The sequence below is a fragment of the Zingiber officinale genome, chromosome 8A, assembly GCF_018446385.1.
Source record: "Zingiber officinale cultivar Zhangliang chromosome 8A, Zo_v1.1, whole genome shotgun sequence".
Taxonomy (NCBI): Eukaryota; Viridiplantae; Streptophyta; class Magnoliopsida; order Zingiberales; family Zingiberaceae; genus Zingiber; species Zingiber officinale.
In genome coordinates, this window is record NC_056000.1 from 74,784,489 (window position 1) to 74,806,029 (window position 21,541).

The window sequence follows — 21,541 nt, forward strand, 5'->3', positions numbered from 1 at the left end:
ACAATTACTAAAGCTAATTAATAATTATTAAAGATTAAATATAATAAAGTTAATAATTCAAACCTCAATGTTCTTGGATCGAAGATCAACATATATGTCATCCTTTCTTTGGTGAGTTTTGAGAAAGATCTCTAGGCAAGTGGGTTGTCTTTCTAAAGAACGCTCCTGCATGCATAAATAAGTTTGGCCAAAATTATACAAGTTTGTTCATAAATAAAAATTTGATTTATATAATTTTCAATTAAATTCACCAGATCCATAGCGTGCTCAACAATGAATCGGGATCCTAATGTATGTCGAGCAGATCCGGTACTTAGGACACCTGACTTTGTATTCCTATTTTCTCGAGTTTTTTGAGTCTTTGTATGTCATCTTTCTGCAGACCAAGTGGTCGTCCATGCATCCCAGATCTCATCGGATACATAAGTTGGTCTTGTGTCATCCTTTCTCATATAATATAATAGGTCTTTGTATAACTTGGCACAATAAATATTTCAAGTCGTTGCAAATTCTACCTCGTGCCCATCCTCCCACGTATATTTTTTCTGCAATTAAAATTTAAAATTTTAATATATTAAAGGATAAATATATTATACATATTCAATTTACTTACCACAAATTCTTTATAAGAAATCCTTAGCCTCATTGTCTACATGTCTCCATGTAGTACCAGAAATGCAGACTCTTTCTTTAAATTTCCTAGTAATATATGTCGATACTCGATGACCATCAGGAGTAAACCTACATATAAATAAAATTAAGACACAAGATATATGTTATAAATAAAGAACTTGATTTACTACTAATAAAAAAATATTTACGACTCTCCAACAACCCTAAGGACTATAGATCCATGGAGTGGTGCTCTACCATGATATATGATATCTACAAAATAATATTACAGCACATCATAATAAAATTTACTAACATGATAAATAAACAACAAAACCTGATTGAATTATAACTTACTTGATGAACAATAATGTTAAAATTTAATCAATGCTAGACTTTGGAAGCATTTCTACTCAACATTAACAGTTTGTAAGTCGTCGTCGCTAGACTCTGTTAGTTCAGCAAAATCCTCACTGCTGGATATCTCTCCATCATCTATCTCATCGTCAGTGGCATTAACATCTACAAGTAATTGTGATGTAGATTGGAGTTGTGAATCAACTGAATGTCTCTCTACTTCATCATTCTGAAATGCATCATGGTTTTGAGCAGTAATGGTGTTCGACATTTCTATGGTCGAACGAGACTTCATTCGACAAACAGACAACCATTCACTAGCTCTTCTTCTCTTCGTAGGATATTCAAGATAAAAAAACTTGACCCACTTATATTGTAAAAATGAAAGGTTCAAACTTATTGAACCTTCTGTTTGCATTAACCTCAACTAAATTATAATTTGGATATATTCTGATACTTGTTCTTGGAGTCGGATCATACCATGAACATTTGAACAACACACACCTTTTTATAGGTAATGCAGGATATTCAACTTCTATAATTTTCTCAAGTCTACCATAGTAATCAAATTCAGTGTTATTGGTGTCGATAAATCCTTTAACGCAAACACCAGAATTATAAGTTAATCTATATGAATCTCGTTGTGTCATATGGAATTTGAGACCATTAACATAGTAACCAGAATAGACCATTATTTAGCGAAGGGGTCCTGATGCAAGATTCAACATTCTATCATCTTGCACATTTGATATTCTGCGGTCTTTTACCTATCAAAATAGTTATGATATAAATTAGGATCGAACTTAATTTAATGAAGAATTATGAAAATTTCTCTAACTTACATATATTTGAAACCATAATGCAAATTTGGTCTCTAACTTTTCAGCAACCTCACTTGCACTCATTGATGGATTTTGTAGATATAATTGTTGTTCATACCAGCTGTGAAAGAAGGTAATTTTAAGACAATTAGGATATCAAGCAAACAAATATAACGAAATAAAAATTTGATTAGAGAAGTTAACTTACTTTATGTATGGTTTGACCTCATCATAGTTTAAGAGTATGTATGTTTTTGCAGCATGGTATTCTTATTGAGTTAATCATCTAGAAACAAATACACCCATTGGTTTACCAAAATATTTAAAAATAGAAAGCATCGATGGGTCTATATTCTGAGTATCATCGAAATTTCTAGGACATTTTGCGATGTCTGATTTTAACATTATCAGCAAAATAATAAGAGCAGAAGGAAAATGCTTCCTCAACTAGATAAACATTACATATTGATCTTTCAACTCTTTCTTTATTACGAACATTATTCGTTAATTTTCTCAAAAATCATTCAAATGGATACATTCATCTGTACTGCACAGAACCAGCTATTTATACCTCATATGGTAAATGTACTGGTAAATGTTCCATTAAATAAAAAAAACTAGGTGGACATATACACTCCAGCTTACAAAATATGAAAGGAATGTCAGTTTCTAGCCGAAGCATATCAACCGTCATAGTACACCTCGTTGTCAAATCTTTGAAAAAAAGACTCAACTCCGTAAGTGTTTGCCAAACATTATTGGGAAGTAAATCATGAAAAGTTATTGGAATAATTCTTTGCATGAACACATGGCAGTCATGACTCTTCATTCCAAACATTTTTAACTTGTTCATATCAACATATCAAGCCATATTCAAAGCATATCCATTTGGGAATTTGATTTCTTTTAACCAACTACATAAAGCTTGTTTACCATCTTTGTCCAATGTATAATAAGCTTTTGGAAAGTTATTGGTTGTTTCATTCTGATGCAACTCTAGTCTATTGACTACTTCTTTTAATTTCTCACATGATTTTGCATAGTTCTTAGTTCTTCCAAGTACATTCATCACAGTGTTGAAGATATTATCCAAGAAATTTTCTCAACATGCATCACATCTATATTATGTCGAATGAGTAGATACTTCCAATAAGACAGCTCCCAGAAAATGTTCCTTTTCTTCCAACCACACTTGCACATCTTAACAAGATATTTATTTATCTCATCAGAATTAGGCTGAGATACTAGGAGAAATCCATAACTATCTATTTGTTCAATAATTTCTTCACCTGAAGCATAGACTGTTGGGGGAGGTTTTCTCACTACAATATTCTTTAGAAAATTTTTCTTATTTCGCCTAAAAGGGTGATCAACTGATAAAAATTTACGATAATTATCTAACCAAGATACCTTCCCACTGCAAGGTAATGAAAATGCATCAGACTCTGTCATACAATGTGGGCATGCTAATTTATCAGCCGTGCTCTATCCCAACAATATTGAGTATACTGAAAAATCACTGATCATCCCTAATAAGGTAGCATGCAATGTAAAATTAGTTTTACTTGCAACATCATAAGTCACCGACCCTACATTCCATAATTCATTCAGCTCGACAATTAGAGGTTGCAAGAAAACATCTATCTTATCTTTGAGATTGGTTGGACCAGGAATAAGCACGGTAAGGAACATAAATTCATCTTTCATACACATCCATGGTGGTAAGTTATATGGTATTAATATAACTGGCCAAGATGAATATTATTGTCTCGACTGACCAAATGGTTGAAATCTATTTGTAGAAAGTCTCAATCTCACATTACGTGGTTCCATTGCAAAGGAGGGAAACACAGTATCAAGATTCCATGAAAGAGAATCATAAGAATGACACATTATACCTCCTTTGTGCTCATGCTTATGCTCATGCTCATGCTCATGCTCATGATGCCACATTATGTGGCAAGATGTAGCTGCAGATGCATACAAGCGTTGAAGTCTAGCAGTTAACGGAAAATAATACATCACTTTCCAAGTAATATTTTTCCTCTTCTTCCTCAGTATGTGAGTATGATGCTTAAAACAAAGGTGGGTATAGATTTTACATTCATTCAGATCACTGTCTTCATTCCAAAATATCATGTAGTTGTTTATATAATAATCAATCTTCTCTACAGGCAAGCCTAAACCTCTGATCAATTTCTTTGTTTCATAGAAGCTATTAGTCATTATGTTATCAGCAGGGAGCAACTTCGACATCAATTGGCAGATGTCATCGTAACATCTTTCAGAAAAATAATGTTCTGCTTTTATATTCAATGACCTTGCAGTAACTGATAGTTGAGAATGACCAGAAGGAATGTCTTCCCACACTTCTCTTTCACTAGTCTTTAACATTTCATATAGTTGTTGATATTTAGGTGTTGGTATTTCATCTATATTGGAATAATCAACTACATTCATCGCATCATGAACCATTAATTGCATTAAAATATCAATATTATTTGATGCTTCAGGAGCGGTAACAGTAGTCCCAGAAGATGAACCACCAGAAGGCTCAATTGGTTCATACAAATAAGACTCTCCGTGACAGTACCAATTATAGTAATTTGACACAAAATCATTTCTACATATATATGCATTTTTATAGTATCCTCATCACAGAAAGCTCTATTTTGATATTTTTTTATGAATGCACGGACATCGTAACTCTGCACCATTCATACATTCTGGATGACTTTTAACAAAGTTCACAAACTGTTCAACTTCAACAATAAAATTATCTCTGATAAATCTATTTTCTAATAGATTATACATCCAAGCTTTGTTCATATATATTGTTACCTAATAAGAATATAATTTGAAACATTATTAAACTTGTATCACTTGAAATAATATTAAATAAAGCATTGTGAGCTCAATTTCATCTCACGATCTTCGTATCATATTACCGAAAATCTCCTCTATACTAAAGCAAATGAATGATAAACTTAGAATATCATGGTATCATTATAAACTTAGAATATAATGGTATTACTTAGGGAATCATTATAAACTTAGACTTTCTAATAAACACATGTTGTTACTTAGAGTATCATTAAATAAAATAATAATACATATAATGAAACTAACTCTAATAAACAAAAGATAATGCAAGTAAAACAAATATAATGTATAGAACAATGGGCATGCAAATTATCAAATCCACCTGAACATCACATCTAAGTTTTGTTTGTCTAAGATATTTGAGATCCTCTTCATGAGTTTAAATAGGTTCAAACAAATAGATATTAGCCATAAATATGTAATAAAACAATTAAGGAACTCTACAACTGAGCAAGCGCCTACAACTGGCTGCGAGCAACCCCTGCGGTGGTCGGTCGTGGCCACGAGCTAACTCCTATGATAGTTGGCATAGGACGTGAGCAGGCCCCTATGGCCAGTCGGGAGCAACCCCATGCAGCCAGTCGCGAGCAACCCCTTGCGGCGAGCCGCGAGCATGTCGGGAGCAACCTCCTGCGGCCAACTGCAAGCAACCCCCTATGGCCAGCCGCGAGCAGGCGCATAGGGCCGTCAGCCGACTGCGAGCAAGCGCCTGGGGCCGCCGACCGGCCGCGAGCAGACCCTTGAGGCGACCAGCCAGCTGCGAGCACACTCCTGCGGCCAGCCGCGAGTAGGCCACGAGCAGGCGCCCGCGGCGACCGGCCTGCAACAAGCAAGCACTTGGGGCAGCCGACCGACCGCGAGCAGTCCCTTGCGATGGTCTGCCGGCCGCGAGCAAGCCCTACGGCGGTCGGCGTGCGTGTGACACAGAAGAGACGAGGGAGGAGGAGAGGAGTATACTTGAGTCGCCGGTTGCCGATCGCCGGGAACGAAAGAGGACACGAGGTTGCTGATGGACGCAGAGAGGAGATCGCCGAGAAAGTTCATGGGGAGAGGAGAGGGAGATCGCGTGCCCTAATTTCTAATCACATTTACCGACGAAATTCATATTTCGTCGGTACTTACCGACGAAATTCATGTTCCGTTGGTAAACTATAACCCCGCCCAAACTCGTGAACCCCTAAACCTATAAACCCAAAGGCATTTTTCCGACGGAATTAAGATTTCGTTGGTAGTTACCGACGACATTCAAATTCTGTCGGTAGTTACCGACGGAATTTGAAATTTCGTTGGTAATCTATTAACCCAAATCTGTCAACCCCTAAACTCCTAAACCCGTTAAGCCAAAGGGTCGATTTGCCTACTAAATTACCATTTCAGTCGGGAATTGCTGACTGAAATAAATTCAGTCGAAAAAATACCGACTGAATTAAAATCAATCAGTAATTACTGACTGAATTGTATTTGGTCGGGGGTTCCATGGTTATTTACATGATTTTTTTGCAGTGGATGGCATGGATTTAGTAGTCGTTTGTATGCCTGGAGAGTGAACGTTGCCACTAGGAGACAGAACGTTGTCACTACTCTCCTTTCGACGCTTGTAAATCCACAAAAGCTTAACTTAACGCTAATGATATAGTTAAGTCGAGCTTTAAAATTATAGTTTTATATATAAGGACATTTATAGTCATAAACCTCTTAACGAAGTTTATGTTGCGCTACGTCATTATTATATCAAAAGGTCAAAAAATAACCTCTCCCTACTATTATAAATCTGACCCATTTTAAAAATCTCTTTTTTTTTATAATTCTCTCTATGTTATTTCTTTATAAATCTAGTTTCAAGATTTTAGGACAGATTTATAAAAAAAAAAAATAGAAACCCCACCTATATAGTGAGGGAAGAATTTATTCTGAGAGATTTATAACATAAATAGTATACTATAAACCTCATATTGCAAATGCTATAATGGATGCACCAGAACTAAATAAATACATTAATCATGATCAAATCATTGACCATAGGAAAATAATCACCGTATGCTTCTCTAATCCATTTGAGCCATATAATTATATACATATATGTTAGAAAAGATTAAGATGGTAAATGAACCAAACGGTTATAAACAACAATTTGGTAAAAGCTTATTTATGTTCATTTAATATATATAAGATCAATTAAATAAATAAATTTGAATAACTTATTAAACTAAGCAAACAAATTTAAATGTATGTATATATGTTCAGCTCGTTAATATTCATAAATAACGTTTGTAAATAATATTCGTAAATAACGTTCGTGAACAATATTCATGAACCATATTCATTAATAAAACATTTATCAACATGCTAAATAAATAAAATAAAATAAACAAATAAGTTTAAATTATCAAACTCAATAACCAATTAAACAAGTAAAAGTTTCAAATAATCAAACAAGCTTGAATTGAGAATTCGATAGCATCTAAATAAGTCAAACTCGAACCAAAATTAAATTGAGAACTCGCTAATATCTAAACGAACAAAGTTCAAGCCAAGCTTCAAATAAGCTCATGTTGCCCCCAGGGCATAGTGCAGATGGTGGGCGCATGACATCTCTGGCGAAATGGGCAAGGGGTTGATTTTCAGGAACTTATGACCTGGGGTTTAGCCCACCATGCGCCTATGGCCTGTGTACCTACATGTACCTCCCTTCATATCCGTGAGGCCGACACTAGGGGGGTCGCTAAGGTAACGGATCTACCTTTTTCAAATAAGCTCATGTTGCCCCTGGGACTATAGTGCAGTGGAAGGGCACCTAGTTATCACCCAAGCACCCACGACTTGATTCCCAGCTATGGCGTATTTGTAAAAATTTATCCTCCAAATAGGACTCGCAACTAATGGGTGCTTGACTTCTGGACTACTCGCTATGAGTGTTTTCCAATTTATCTTAGCGGCCGGTGGAAAACTTCCGTGTGGCCAAACCAATCACCCCAAGTTCTGTTAGGACCCTTGGCGCCCGGTGAAAGGGGGGTGAATAGCCCTGTAAAAAAACATAAAACCTTTCTTGAACTTTATAGTTTTAAAAAAATTAACACTTGCATAAAATATAAAAGTCTGATTAAAAAGGAAGAGGTACAACGAATTACTTAGTTACAATTGAAGAGGTTGTTAATCCAAGAAAGTGGAAAGCGCATTAATGTCTCCTTTGGGTGGAGAACCCTCTTACAACAATTGAAGTACTCAAAATATGAAGATAGACAAAAGAAATCGTTTACAAGTGTTCTCTTGTGTTCTATCTAAGCTTCTGGGACCAAGGCTATATTTATAGCCCTGGTCGGGGGCGCCTGGAAGGGTTCCAAGCTCCTGGGAGGGGATAAACTTTTATCCCCGTCGCAACGAAACACGCCACATTACGTTCTAGATAAATTTCTATTCCAAGCACCAGGAAGGGTTCCGAGAGCCCCGGACAGAAAAATCTGTTGGTTGCTACTTAGAATATCGTACTGGTTCCCTTGTACAAAAATTTTGTACAAGTCCCGAACCATTCCTAACAACATATTGTGTTCTTTAGAAATTAAATTTGGAATCGCAAACACAACTTAACATTATTGATTCCAAATTCAACTTATATATTCTTAGAGGTTTAGACTTGGATCACAAACGATGCTTAACATTATTAATCTAAATCCACCCATGTTACAAATTCGATTAAATATTTATTTTAGAGATCGGCTTCCAAGTTAAACATGGCGAGGCACTAGGCCTTCTTGGGTATGGGATCATCCACCACTTCTTAGACAAAGTCTTTCAACGAAATTCAACATTTAATCTCCTTATAGTAACCATAGGTTTAACCATTAAGAACAATCGAATCACAAGATCGAAAAAACAAAAAAAAACATAAAATCGAATCATAAATTCGAAACCTAGAATCGTTAGTCTCTTGTGTTTGGTATTTCAAAATCCATACAAAGAAAACTAGTATGATGCAGAACAAGACAACTAGTTATACCTTTCTTTATATCTTATAGACCTCACGATCTTCTGTAGTAATCCTCTTTTTATCTCGGACGTCGTGTGGGCGACGATCTACCGAGATGAGAATCCACCCAAGCCTCTTTCTTCTCCTTGCAAGTTTCGGCCACCAACAATCTCCTAGAGATGAAGAACTTCGGCCACCAACCAAGCTCTAAGAGATGCTAAGAAACAATGCCTCCTATCTCTCCTTCTTCTCCAAGCAAAATTCGGCCACCAAAAATCTCCTTAAGAATAGATGCCACCGGCCACCAAAGAAGAAGAGAAGAGGAAGGGCAATGGAAGAGGGCTGGCCACACCAAGGAAGAGAGGAGAGGAAATAATAGATTAGGTTGTAAGGTGAGACACCTCTACCCTCTCTTTTATATTCCTTGGTCTTGGAAAATAAGGAAAGTTTTAAACATAATTAAAACTTCCTTATTTTCCTTGCCAATGGCTAATAAGGAAAATTTAATTAAAATTTCCTTTTAACCTATCTTGTGGTCGGCCCCTACAAGTCCTCCAAAAAAGGAAAGTTTGAAACACAAAATTAAAACTTCCTAATTTGTTTCTGGAAATTTTTAAAATAAAAATTTAAAAATTTCTCTTTTAAAAATTCCTTCATGGTTAGTTATAAAAGGAAAATTTTATAAATTAAAATATCTCTATTAAAACATGTGGATGATTACAATAATGAAAGTTTTTTTCAAAATTAAAATCTTCCTTTCAATATACAAATAAGGAAAGATATCAAACCTTTCTTTTAATCCTTTGTAAAAACTATAAAAGGTAAAATTTAATTTTAAAACTTTCTTTTAAAATCATATCTTTCATATTAGGAAAGATTTTAAAATAAAATCTTTTTTATTTTTATTGTGGTCGGCCACCTAAGCTTGGGCTCCAAGCTAGGGCCGGCCACCACTTGATCCATCCAAGGCTTATCTTGGCCGACCCTTGCTTGAGCTCCAAGCTTGGCTTGGCCAACCACCTATGGATGGGTAAGAAGGTGGATTTAGGTGGGTATAAGACTTTATAAATAAGAGGCTACGACAGAGACCGAGAGGAGGAATTGGTTTTGGTCTCCCGATGAACTTGAGCTTCCCGTGTTCACCCCAAACACCCAACTCGAGTTCATCAATAATAACTCATACCACTAAAGGGTTATTATTGAACTACCACATTAATCTCATATTACTATATGAGCTCCTTCTTATCATGAGTGTGTTAGTCTCCCTGTGTTTAAGATATTGAGTGCCCACTAATTAAATGAGTTACTGACAACTCACTTAATTAATATCTAGCTCCAAGAGTAGTACTACTCAACCTTATCATCATGTCGGACTAAGTCCACCTGCAGGGTTTACATGGCAATCCTTATGAGCTCCTCTTGGAGACATTATCAACCTAGATTACTAGGACACAGTTTCATTCTATAATCAATAACACACCATATAAATAATATCATTTCCCAACTAATCGGGTCTATTGATTTATCGAACTAAATCGCACCCTTTGATAAATTAAAGAAATGAATATTAAGTATATGTGCTTGTTATTATATACACACTTCCATAATAACAAAAGTCTTGTTCTTTTATTTAGTCAGTATATAAAAAGAACTTACCTCAAATGCTCCTACTCAATACACTCATAGTGTACTAGTGTAAGTTTATAGTCAAGATAAACTAATACCAAATTACACTACGACTATTCCAATGATTTGTTCCTTTCCATCTTAATCGTGAGCTACTTTTTATAACTTATAAGGAACTGATAACATGATTTTCTGTGTATGACATCACACATCATGTTATCTACAATATAAATTAATTGAACAACTACACTTAGCATATAAATGTAGACATTTGACCAATGTGATTCTTTATTTCAAAATAAATGTTTACAAAAAACTAGGCTTTTAGTATACACTCTAACAAAATTAGCTTTTGTTGATTTTTCAGTCCCGATCTTTCGTTCCATTTTTGCTCGATTTGGTTCGGGTCTTTTGCTCTGGCTCCGCTCACTTGGGTGATCTCAGCCATCCGGAATAGGGTTCACCCGAACCTAACTTCCGGCCTTCTTGAGCAAACTTCCGCTCTGGCTTCTCGTCCCTCGGAAGTGCCTCGCGCCTCCTTCTCGTCTGTCAGGATACTCTTCCGCAGCACCTCATCCCTCGGACGCACCAAGCCCGTCGGCTCTCTCCCGTGTCGTCTTTCTCGCTAGCTGCATCTTTTGTTTGACTTCCTGTGCTCCTAAGTTCTTACATACTTAGACATAGGGTTAAAAACCAATATAACCTAATCTGACTTGGTTGATCACATCAAAACTGCCTTGGGGTACTAACAATCTCCCCCTTTTTGATGTGATCAATCCCAAGTTAAGTTTGTTGGGACCGAAAAGTAGCTAGAGGGGGGGTGAATAGCTCGGCACAATCTCATGCTCGTCATTGCTTGTTTCTTCAAAGATATGCAGCGAAAAATACAAAGAAACAACACTCAACGCTAACACTAAGGATTTACTTGGTATCCACCTCAAGAAGAGATGACTAGTCCAAGGATCCACACACTCATGCACCCTCCACTAATAAAACACTCCTTTACGGTAACTACCGAAGGCGGAGAAGTCCTACAAGCTCACAATACAAGAAGAAAGGGAAGGAAAATACAATACAAGCAAAAGCTTACAAGATATGCACAAGAAACCCTAACCCTAGCTTCTTTCTCGCCTCTTGACTTGGACGTGCACCAGCACAAGACTCCAAGAACCTTCAAGATCTAGCGTGAGAACTGTGGAGAAGTCGCTGTGTAGATCTGCTGTGTCGCTGGAGAAGAATCGAGGAAGAAGTGTTGTGGGAAACGCTCGCCAACAACTATATCCTGCGCCAACGGTCAAATCCCAATCGATTGGATTACTCCCAATCGATCGGGGAGGCTTTGGATCGATCGACCGATCGATCCAGAGCACCTCTGTGCTCTCAGGAATTGCCTGGATCGATCGATCGATCGATCCAGGGCTTATCGCGTGAAATCGCAGCTCCCAATCGATCGGTCGATCGATTGGGAGGCTTTCTATGCGATCGACGATTCTCCCAATCGATCCACTGATCGATTGGGAGGAGGCTTGTCGCAGGGACTTGCCCAATCGATCAGCTGATTGATTGGACATGAGCCAATCGATCAGCTGATCAATCCAGCTCATGATTTCGCCCAAAATCAAGTCCAAAGCCCCCTAGACCAACATTCGGTCATCCATGACTTGTTGGTCCATCATGCCTAGCATCCGGTCACCCTTGATCTGCTAAGACTCCCTCACCAAGTGTCCGGTCAATCCCTTTAACCCACTTGGACTTTCTCTTCTCGTGCCAAGTATCCGATCAATGCCTTTGACCTACTTGGACTTTCACCAGATGTCTGGCCAACCTTAACCCATCTGGATTTTCCTATGCCTGGCTTCACTCACCAGGACTTTCCTTCTGCCTAGCTTCACTCACTAGGACTTCTTATCTGTCTGGCTTCACTCACCAGGACTTTCCTCCTGCCTAGCTTCACTCACTAGGACTTCTCATCTGCCTGGCTTCACTCACCAGGACTTTCCTCCTGCCTAGCTTCACTCACTAGGGCTTTCACCTGACTTCACTCACCAGGATTTTCCTCCTGCCTAGCTTCACTCACTAGGACTATCACCTGACTTCACTCACCAGGATTTCCCTTCTGCCTAGCTTCACTCACTAGGACTTCTCAACTGCCTGGCTTCACTCACCAGGACTTTCCTTCTGCCTAGCTTCACTCACTAGGACTTTCACAACTACCTGACTTCACTCACCAGGACTTTCCAGTCACGTATCCGGTCAACCTTGACCTACTTGACTCTCCTTCACAATCTCCCACATGAACAATTACATCTGCAATCTCCATGTGTTGTCTACATGTATTGTCAAACATTGAAACCCAAACATCAAGACTCGAGCTTTACCCAATTCAAGCTTAGTCAACCAGGTCAACTTTAACCTAGAGAATATTGCACCAACAATCTCCCCCTTTTTGATGTTTGATAATACCTCCTTTAAGTTAAGCTAATCTCATAGCCTCAACTTCCTTCATGTCAATATATGAATGAGGATTCCCTCCATTCTCCTCCTTTTCTAGAGGGCAACCTCCCTCTTAGGTAATGAAGGCCTAATTAACTTAACCCTACATTCTCCCCCTATTGACACACATAAAAAACTCTCCCCCTGAAGAGTTACCCAACGTTGTTTACAACTTCACTCGTTGTTCACAACACAATAACGAAGGTCTCATACCCTTCATTATTCTTAATGCTCATCCTTGAGCATATACCATTTGGTATATTCACACACGATTCAAATGAAGGTCTCATACCCTTCATTGTCATCAAATGCTCATCCGTGAGCATACACCACTTGAATAATGACGATATCCACTCTCCATTACATTCAAATATCCAACCTTGAGCATTTTTACTAAAGAAGGTTAACCACCTTCCAAGGTGTATGAAAAATAGATTTTCATGTCCTTAAAGAGTAACTCCCCCTAAAGACATGCACGTAACCTCTATCATTGCACCAACAATGACTTGGAATCCCTAAACATATAGGAAATCTAAATTTAGAAGTTTTGAGGTTCAAAAATTCAATATTGAAACCAAACCTCAACATAAACCTCTACTTAGTCTTCCTTGACCAATCCATCCTTATTTTCACCATGAAAACTCCCCCTAAATGTATACAAATGTGTTTTGAGGGGGTTAGGAATGATTTTATAGACTAAAAGTGGTTCAAAATGCTGAAAATAAGCTTTCCCAACTAAAATCAGCATCCCCAATCGATTGGAGTTAGGTCCCAATTGATTGAACCCGGCTGAATCGATCCACTGATCGATTCAGACTGCGTGGATCGATCAGCTAATCGATCCAGCGAGCTTCTGCTCGTAGGAGAACTCCTCTCAATCGATCGTCTGATCGATTGGAGCTCTAAAAAACTAAAAATTTATTTCAGTGAATTTCAGAAACTCCTCTAAAATTCTACAAAATTTGAAAAATTATGAAAATTCATGTAGACATTCCTTAGGGCATATACTATCAAGGAAAAATAGCTTTCTATGAAAAATACTTCCTATTTTCAAAGATTGACACAAACTTTGAAACTTGTAAAATTTTTAGTGTTTTCTTCTAGTTTGTGTCTAACTTTTCAATGATGATTACTATCAAAAGATAGTCTTCATCAAGGTTTTCCAAAAGTATTTTAAAATGATTTTCAAAACCAATATCCAACCATGTTCTTTGGGCTCAATGCACATGACTTGTACATTAGCTTTCCCAATGATTGGAAAACACATAACTATGTGTTTTGATGAACCTAAAACTCAAAAGAATGCACTAAATCAACATCTTAAGTTTTGTTCATCATCCTAGCATCTCACTTGTATTTAATGTGTACAAAACCACATACAAGTCACCTTATAGTTCTTAGTGAGATGTACACTTTGGTTTTGCCCTAATCTAAGGATCATGCATATCTATCTAGGCATTTTGAGGTTATGAACATCCACCAAAGATGTTACTTGTTAATAAATGTCATTTGTCCTTAATTACAAGGAAATTAAAGGTTATGCATGATGCGATATGACATACATCAAAGATAAATAATTTTCAAAAGAAAATTTCCTAGAACTATATGGTGTATGTATGACATGACATGATATTTTTGTGTTTTTCATAATAAAATATGAATACAAAATATGATGTCATGACATATGATGGGCAAACAACGCATGGTAAATTAGCATAAAAGAAATACCTAGATTATTTATCTAAGTATCCTTAATCCTTAGATAAATTAAAAATTTAAACCCTAGATTGCCCATTATTTCCCAAGAAAATGTCAAAATTCAATATTGACATTTCTTTTGATTTTCCTAATTTTGTGCCAATTTAAATTAAGCATATTCCTCAAATTTTGACACATATTACTCTTTTAAAGAGTAACAAATTAAATTAAGGCTTAGATTTGCCTTTAACTTCCCAATAAGATACCAACATCCCAACTTGGCATTTCTTTAGACTTGATTTCTTGTGCCAATTAAAATTATAACCACATACTCAAATTATGACACATCTTACTCTTTCCAAGAGTAATCCATTTATCCATATCATTTTCAAAGGTTAACAATAACCTTGAAAATGCTCTTAGAGTGTCAACTTCATCATGATTAGGTTAACTACCTTTTCAATTAGAGTTGACACTCTCTAACCCATCTATGGGGTAGAGAAAATGCTTCTAGGAACCCAAAACCTATTGGTGCTCCTTGGATGCTCTAGGTACTCACTAGGGATAGCCTCCCTAGATATCTTCCTAGTGACCTTGTTAGGCTTCTTAGAGGCCTTGGTCACATTTTCTAGGTCAACCCTAGGGATTGCTTCCTTTGTGACTTTCTTAGTGACTTTCTTGGACTTCTTAGAAGTCTTAGTCACTTTTGTTGCAAAAATACTCTTAGGAATAATCTCCCTAGTATTTTTGACTTGACCATTTAACCTAGGGTTGGTTCCATAATTATATGGAACCATATGGTAAGAGGGCACATCCTTTTTAGTTTTAGGTTTGTATCCCAAACCCCTATGGCCCGTGGATAACCCTTGTAGTACTAAACCTAGATTTTGCTCTTTTTGCCCTTTTAGGATACTTTCCATCCTTTTTAGGGTCTTTTCCATTTTATCAAGCCTTGACCTCAAGACTTGATTTTCTTCCCATAATTCCCTAGATTTTGATTTTTCCTTAAATCCTTGAGCATTTCTATTTATAGGCTTATAACTATGGTCCTTAGTGTTATTGCCTAAACTTTTACCTACCTTCCTAACCCTAGGTGTGGTAGTCTTAGCATAGAGAGCCATATGTTTTTCTTTAATGCTATCATACTCCCTATTTTTATGGTAAATAACATTAAAATGATAAAAATTGGAATTAGCATGTTTTTTACCATTATTTAAAGGGATAGGCTCAATAAATGATACCTTTCGTTTTACCTTGGAGGCTCCCCCTTTACTCATGCTTCATCCCTTAGACTTGACCGCTTTCTTTCCCTTAGGACATTGACTTCTATAATGTCCCTTTTGATTGCAAGAGAAGCATACAATATGCTCCTTGTTCTTCTTTGTTCCGGGAGCGGTCTCTTTGAGCTTCTCCTTGTCCTTTTGTGTCACTTGGCCCTTTTTCTTGGTCAATTTAGGGCACTTGTTCTTGTAATGTCCATGTTCCCTACATTCAAAACATATGATATGATTTTTATTTCTAATTGAAATACTTTTACCTTCACATGTAAGGGTGGCATCTTCTCCTTTGGATCCGGAGGTAGAAGCTTCCTCTTGATTCGACATTGATACTCCTCCAATATATTTGACTTGACTTGTGGAGGTGGAAGCTTCTTCATCCTCTTCTTCTCTTGACCCGGATGTGGAGACTTCTCCTTCTTCTTGATCTGGTGTCACTGAAAGTCGCTCCCCCTCAATCCTGGAGGTGGAGGCTTCTTCTTCTTCATCTTGTATATGGAACAAAGAGTATGCTCCCTCTTTGCCCTGTTCATTATACTCCTTTGAAGATGAAGCTTCTTGGACTTCTTCTTCTTCGGAAGTTGAGCATTTCTCAACTTCGGAGTTCTCTTGCTCTTGGTCTTGCTCCAATGAGTTGCCATCTTTGGATTTATCTTGATTTGGTATAGTGAAGGGCTCTTCATGAAGTTTGGCCAACTTGCTCCATAGCTCTTTGGAATCCTCAAATTCTCCAATTTTAGCCAATATATTGCTTGGCAACAAATTGACCAAAAACTTGGTCACTTTATCATTTGCCTCGCTCCTTTGAATTTGCTCTTGACTTCATTTGCTTTTCTTGAGGATCTTGCCCTTTGAACTTGTTGGAGCTTTGAAGCCTTCCATAAGAGCAAACCATTGCTCTATCTCCATCATAAGAAAATTCTCGATCCTTGATTTCCAAGAATCGAAGCTTGTAGATACATATGGTGGAGGCACCCTCGTGTCAAATTCGAGTCCATCTCAGAATTCCAACTTGAAGTTGGGCTTCTTAAATTCTTTGACTTTGACAAATTTTCTCCAACTTCTTCACCCTCTAGCTTTGTTGCCCCTTCCGGCGATGATTCCGGTGAAGAGCGACCTCGCTCTGATACCACTTGTTGAGACCGAAATGTAGCTAGAGGGGGGGGGGAATAGATCGGCGCGATCTCGTGCTCGTCGTTGCTTGTTTCTTCAAAGATATGCAGCGAAAAATACAAAGAAACAACACTCAACGCTAACACTAAGGATTTACTTAGTATCCACCTCAAGAAGAGGTGACTAGTCCAAGGATCCACACACTCATGCACCCTCCACTAATAAAACACTCCTTTACGGTAACTACCGAAGGCGGAGAAGCCCTACAAGCTCACAGTACAAGAAGAAAGGGAAGGAAAATACAATACAAGCAAAAGCTTACAAGATATGCACAAGAAACCCTAACCCTAGCTTCTTTCTCGCCTCTTGACTTGGACATGCACCAACACAAGACTCCAAGAACCTTCAAGATCTGGTGTGAGAACTGTGGAAAAGTCGCTGTGTAGATCTGCTGTGTCGTTGGAGAAGAATCGAGGAAGAAGTGTTGTGAGAAATGCTCGCCAACAGCTATATCCCGCGCCAACGGTCAAATCCCAATCAATTGGATTGCTCCCAATCGATCGGGGAGGCTTTGGATCGATCGACCGATCGATCCAGAGCACCTCTGTGCTCTCGAGAGTTGCCTGGATCGATCGACCGATCGATCCAGGGCTTATCGCGCGAAATCACAGCTCCCAATCGATCAACCGATCGATTGGAGTCTCCCAATCGATCGACCGATCGATTGGGAGGCTTTCTGTGCGATCGATGATTCTCCCAATCGATCCACTGATCGATTGGGAGGAGGCTTGTCGCAGGGACTCGCCCAATCGATCAACTGATCGATTGAGCATGAGCCAATCGATCAGCTGATCGATCCAGCTCATGATTTCGCCCAAAATCAAGTCCAAAGCCCCCTAGACCAACATTCGGTCATCCATGACTTATTGGTCCATCATGCCTATCATCCGGTCACCCTTGATCTGCTAAGACTCTCTCACCAAGTGTCCGGTCAATCCCTTTAACCCACTTGGACTTTCTCTTCTCGTGCCAAGTATCCGGTCAATCCCTTTGACCTACTTGGACTTTCACCAAATGTCTGGTCAACCTTAACCCATCTGGATTTTCCCGTGCCTAGTTTCACTCACCAGGACTTTCCTTTTGCCTAGCTTCACTCACTAGGACTTCTTATCTGCCTGACTTCACTCACCAGGACTTTCCTCCTGCCTAGCTTCACTCACTAGGACTTCTCATCTGCCTGGCTTCACTCACCAGGATTTCCCTCCTGCCTAACTTCACTCACTAGGACTTTCACCTGACTTCACTCACCAGGATTTCCCTCATGCCTAGCTTCACTCACTAGAGCTTTCACCTGGCTTCACTCACCAGGATTTCCCTTCTGCCTAGCTTCACTCACTAGGACTTTCACCTGGCTTCACTCACCAGGATTTCCCTTCTGCCTAGCTTCACTCACTAGGACTTCTCAACTGCCTGGCTTCACTCACCAGGACTTTCCTTCTGCCTAGCTTCACTTACTAGGACTTTCCACAACTACCTGGTTTCACTCACCAGGACTTTCCAGTCACGTATCCGGTCAACCTTGACCTACTTGACTCTCCTTCACAATCTCCCACATGAAAAATTTCATCTGCAATCTCCATGTGTTGTCACATGTATTGTCAAACATTGAAACCCAAATATCAAGACTCGAGTTTGACCCAATTCAAGCTCAGTCAACCAGGTCAACTTTGACCTAGGGAATATTGCACCAACAAAGTTAGGGTAAACCATAAACAAATAACAATTATAATGTTTGTAAAAAAATCGCAAGTACAAAAATTAAATACAAATTAAAATTGTACTACTCTCCCCTAGACTTAATCTTACTACTACCTTTTTTTATCATATTTAAAAGTGGGGTACGTTAAACATATTACTAGGAAAGTCTAAAAAGTCTAAGGGAAAAATAAAAAAATATGAAAAGTTAAGTTTCAAAAAAATTTTGATTAAAAAAAACTTTAATAAAAACTTTAGCAATGGTTAAGAAAATTTTCACTTTAATTACTAGTTCATAAAAATTTCAAAAGATTGTTTAGATTAACCCTTTTAAAAAAACTTAAATAAATTTTAATGATTAGAATAAATTTTTCTAGCAAAAATTTAAAATATTAGTTAAATGCTTCACAGTAAGTTAATTAAACATTTAATTCAATAATTGACTTCCAGACTATGGCGAAGCACTAGATATTCTTGGTTATTGGAGCATCAACCACTTCTAAACAAAGTCTCTTAAATAATTTAAACATTTAATCTTCTTTCTGAAAAACCCTAAGTCCAGAAAAATAGTTAACATAAATATGATTTTGGAACCCAGTACAAGTTCCTATCTACTGGATTCATTAAAAATTTGGGAGGTACATAACTTCTAGGGGCTTTTCTAATTTGTCCCTGGTGCTTTCTAATATACCAGTTTAGCCTTTCATGCTTTCTAAATTTTAGTTTTTGAAAGTTATTCAGTTTCAAATATGCATGTTGATTTTTCAAACTTTCGATTTGTATTTTAAATTTATCATTTTCTAATTTTAAATTATCAAACAAATCTAAAGGACATGCATTAGCTAATTATCTTTCCCAGTCTATATTTTCTTTTTCTAATTTTACTAAATCGTTGGAAAGAATCTTAATAAATTTAAACAACTTTTTAGAAGATAAGGCACGTACCTGATTTACCTCATATTATGATGTTCCTCTTTCATCGTAGTTTTTCTCTAATGATCCTCCCCCTTCATTGATGCTCATCTTTGAGTTGATTTCGTCTTTATTTTGATGGTTTGTCATTAGGGCTAGTCCGACGTAGGCTTTGATTTCGGATTTAGAGGACAATAATTCATCTCAGGTGGCTTTTAGATTATGCTTGAGCCGAGCTGACTTCTTGTTCTTTTCCTTGTCCTTGTTCTTCAATTTTGGGTAGTCATCCTTGATGTGCCCTTCTTCATTACAGTTATAGTATCGGGCGTTCCTTTTGTTCCAATAATGCTTTCTCCTCTGCGATTTAAATTTATTAGTTTTAATAAATTTATTAAACTTTCTTACTAGTAGCGCCGCTTCATCTTCGTCGATCGACGCTTCGGAGTCAGGATCTTCCTTCTTGGCTTTCAAGGCAAGATTGTTGTTCGACTTTTTGATTTCTTTAGAATCTGTACATCGAGTTTTGTGAAGTTTAAAAGTAGAAAATAATTTTTTTAGTGTACTTACCTCAAAGTCCTTAGAGATGCAATATGCATCTACTAAGGATGACCATTTTGGAGTTCTCGGGAAGACGTTGAGCGCGTACCGGATTGAATCTCTGTTCGTTACCGATTCTTCGAGATTATTGAGCTGAGTGATGAGTTCTTTGATCCGTGCTTGGAGTTGCGCTACCTTTTCTCCATTGTTCATCCGTAGGTTTGTTAGCTGAGTTCGAAGGATGTCTTGCCTAGCTAACTTTGCTTCTGAAGTGCCTTCGTGGAGTTCTAGAAATTTTTCCGAGAGCTCTTTGGCGGAGTTGTAGCTGCCAATTCGATTTACCTCCTGGGGCGGAAGGACGCTTAGCAGATGAAACTCTACTTTACCATTCGCCACGAAGTCAGCTTGTTCTTTCTTCGTCTATAAACACTCTTCTTTTCCAGCTCCATGTTGGTCCTTGATGGTTACAAAATCATATTTCTTAATTAACAGAATTTCAAAATCCGTCTTAAAAAATACCTCCATCCGGTGTTTCCATTGCGCGAAGTCTCCCTCGAAATTTGGTTGGTGTATGCTTGTACCGGCCATCATCTCGTTGTTTTAGTCGGCGGTTAGTCCTTCTGATGTATCCTAGCTCTGATACCAATTGTTATGACCCTTGGCAGCCGACTAGAGGGGGGTGAATAGCCTTGCAAAGAAAAACAAAAAACCTTTCCCGAACTTTATAGCTTTAACAAAATTAACACTTGCATAAAATATAAAAGACTGATTAAAAAGGAAGAGGTACAATGAATTACTTGGTTACAACCGTGGAGGTTGTTAATCCAAGGAAGTGGAAAGCACACTAATGTCTCCTTTGGGCAGAGAAGCCTTTTACAGCAATTGAAGTACTCAAAATCCGAAGCTAGACAAAATAAATCATTTACAAATATTCTCTAGTGTTCTATCTAAGCTTCTGGGACCAAGGCTGTATTTATAACTCTGGTTGGAACGCCTAGAAGGGTTCCAGGCACTTGAAAGGGGGTAAACTTTTATTCCCGTCGTAACGGAACACACCACGTCGCGTTCAGTATAAATGTCTGCTTCGAGCGCCCGGAAGGGTTCCGGACTCCTCGGACAAGTCCAGGTGCCTTGGACCAGCTCGAGGCACCCTAGACCGAAAAATCAGTTTTTGTTGATTTTTCAGTCCCGATCTTCCGCTCAGTTTTCGCTCCTCTTGGTCTGGGTCTTCTACTCGCTTAGGTGATCTCGACCATCCAAAATAGGGTTCACCCGAACCTAACTTCCGGTCTTCTCGAGCAAACTTCCACTTCGGCTTCTGGTCCCTCGAAAGCGCCGCGTGGCTCCTCGTCTGCTAGTGTACTTTTCCGCAGCACCGCGTCACTCGGACGTACTGAGCCTGTCGTCTCTTTCTCGTGTCGTCCTTCTCGTTAGCTGCCTCTTTTGCTCGATTTCTTGTGCTCCTAAGTTCCTGCACACTTAAATACAGGGTT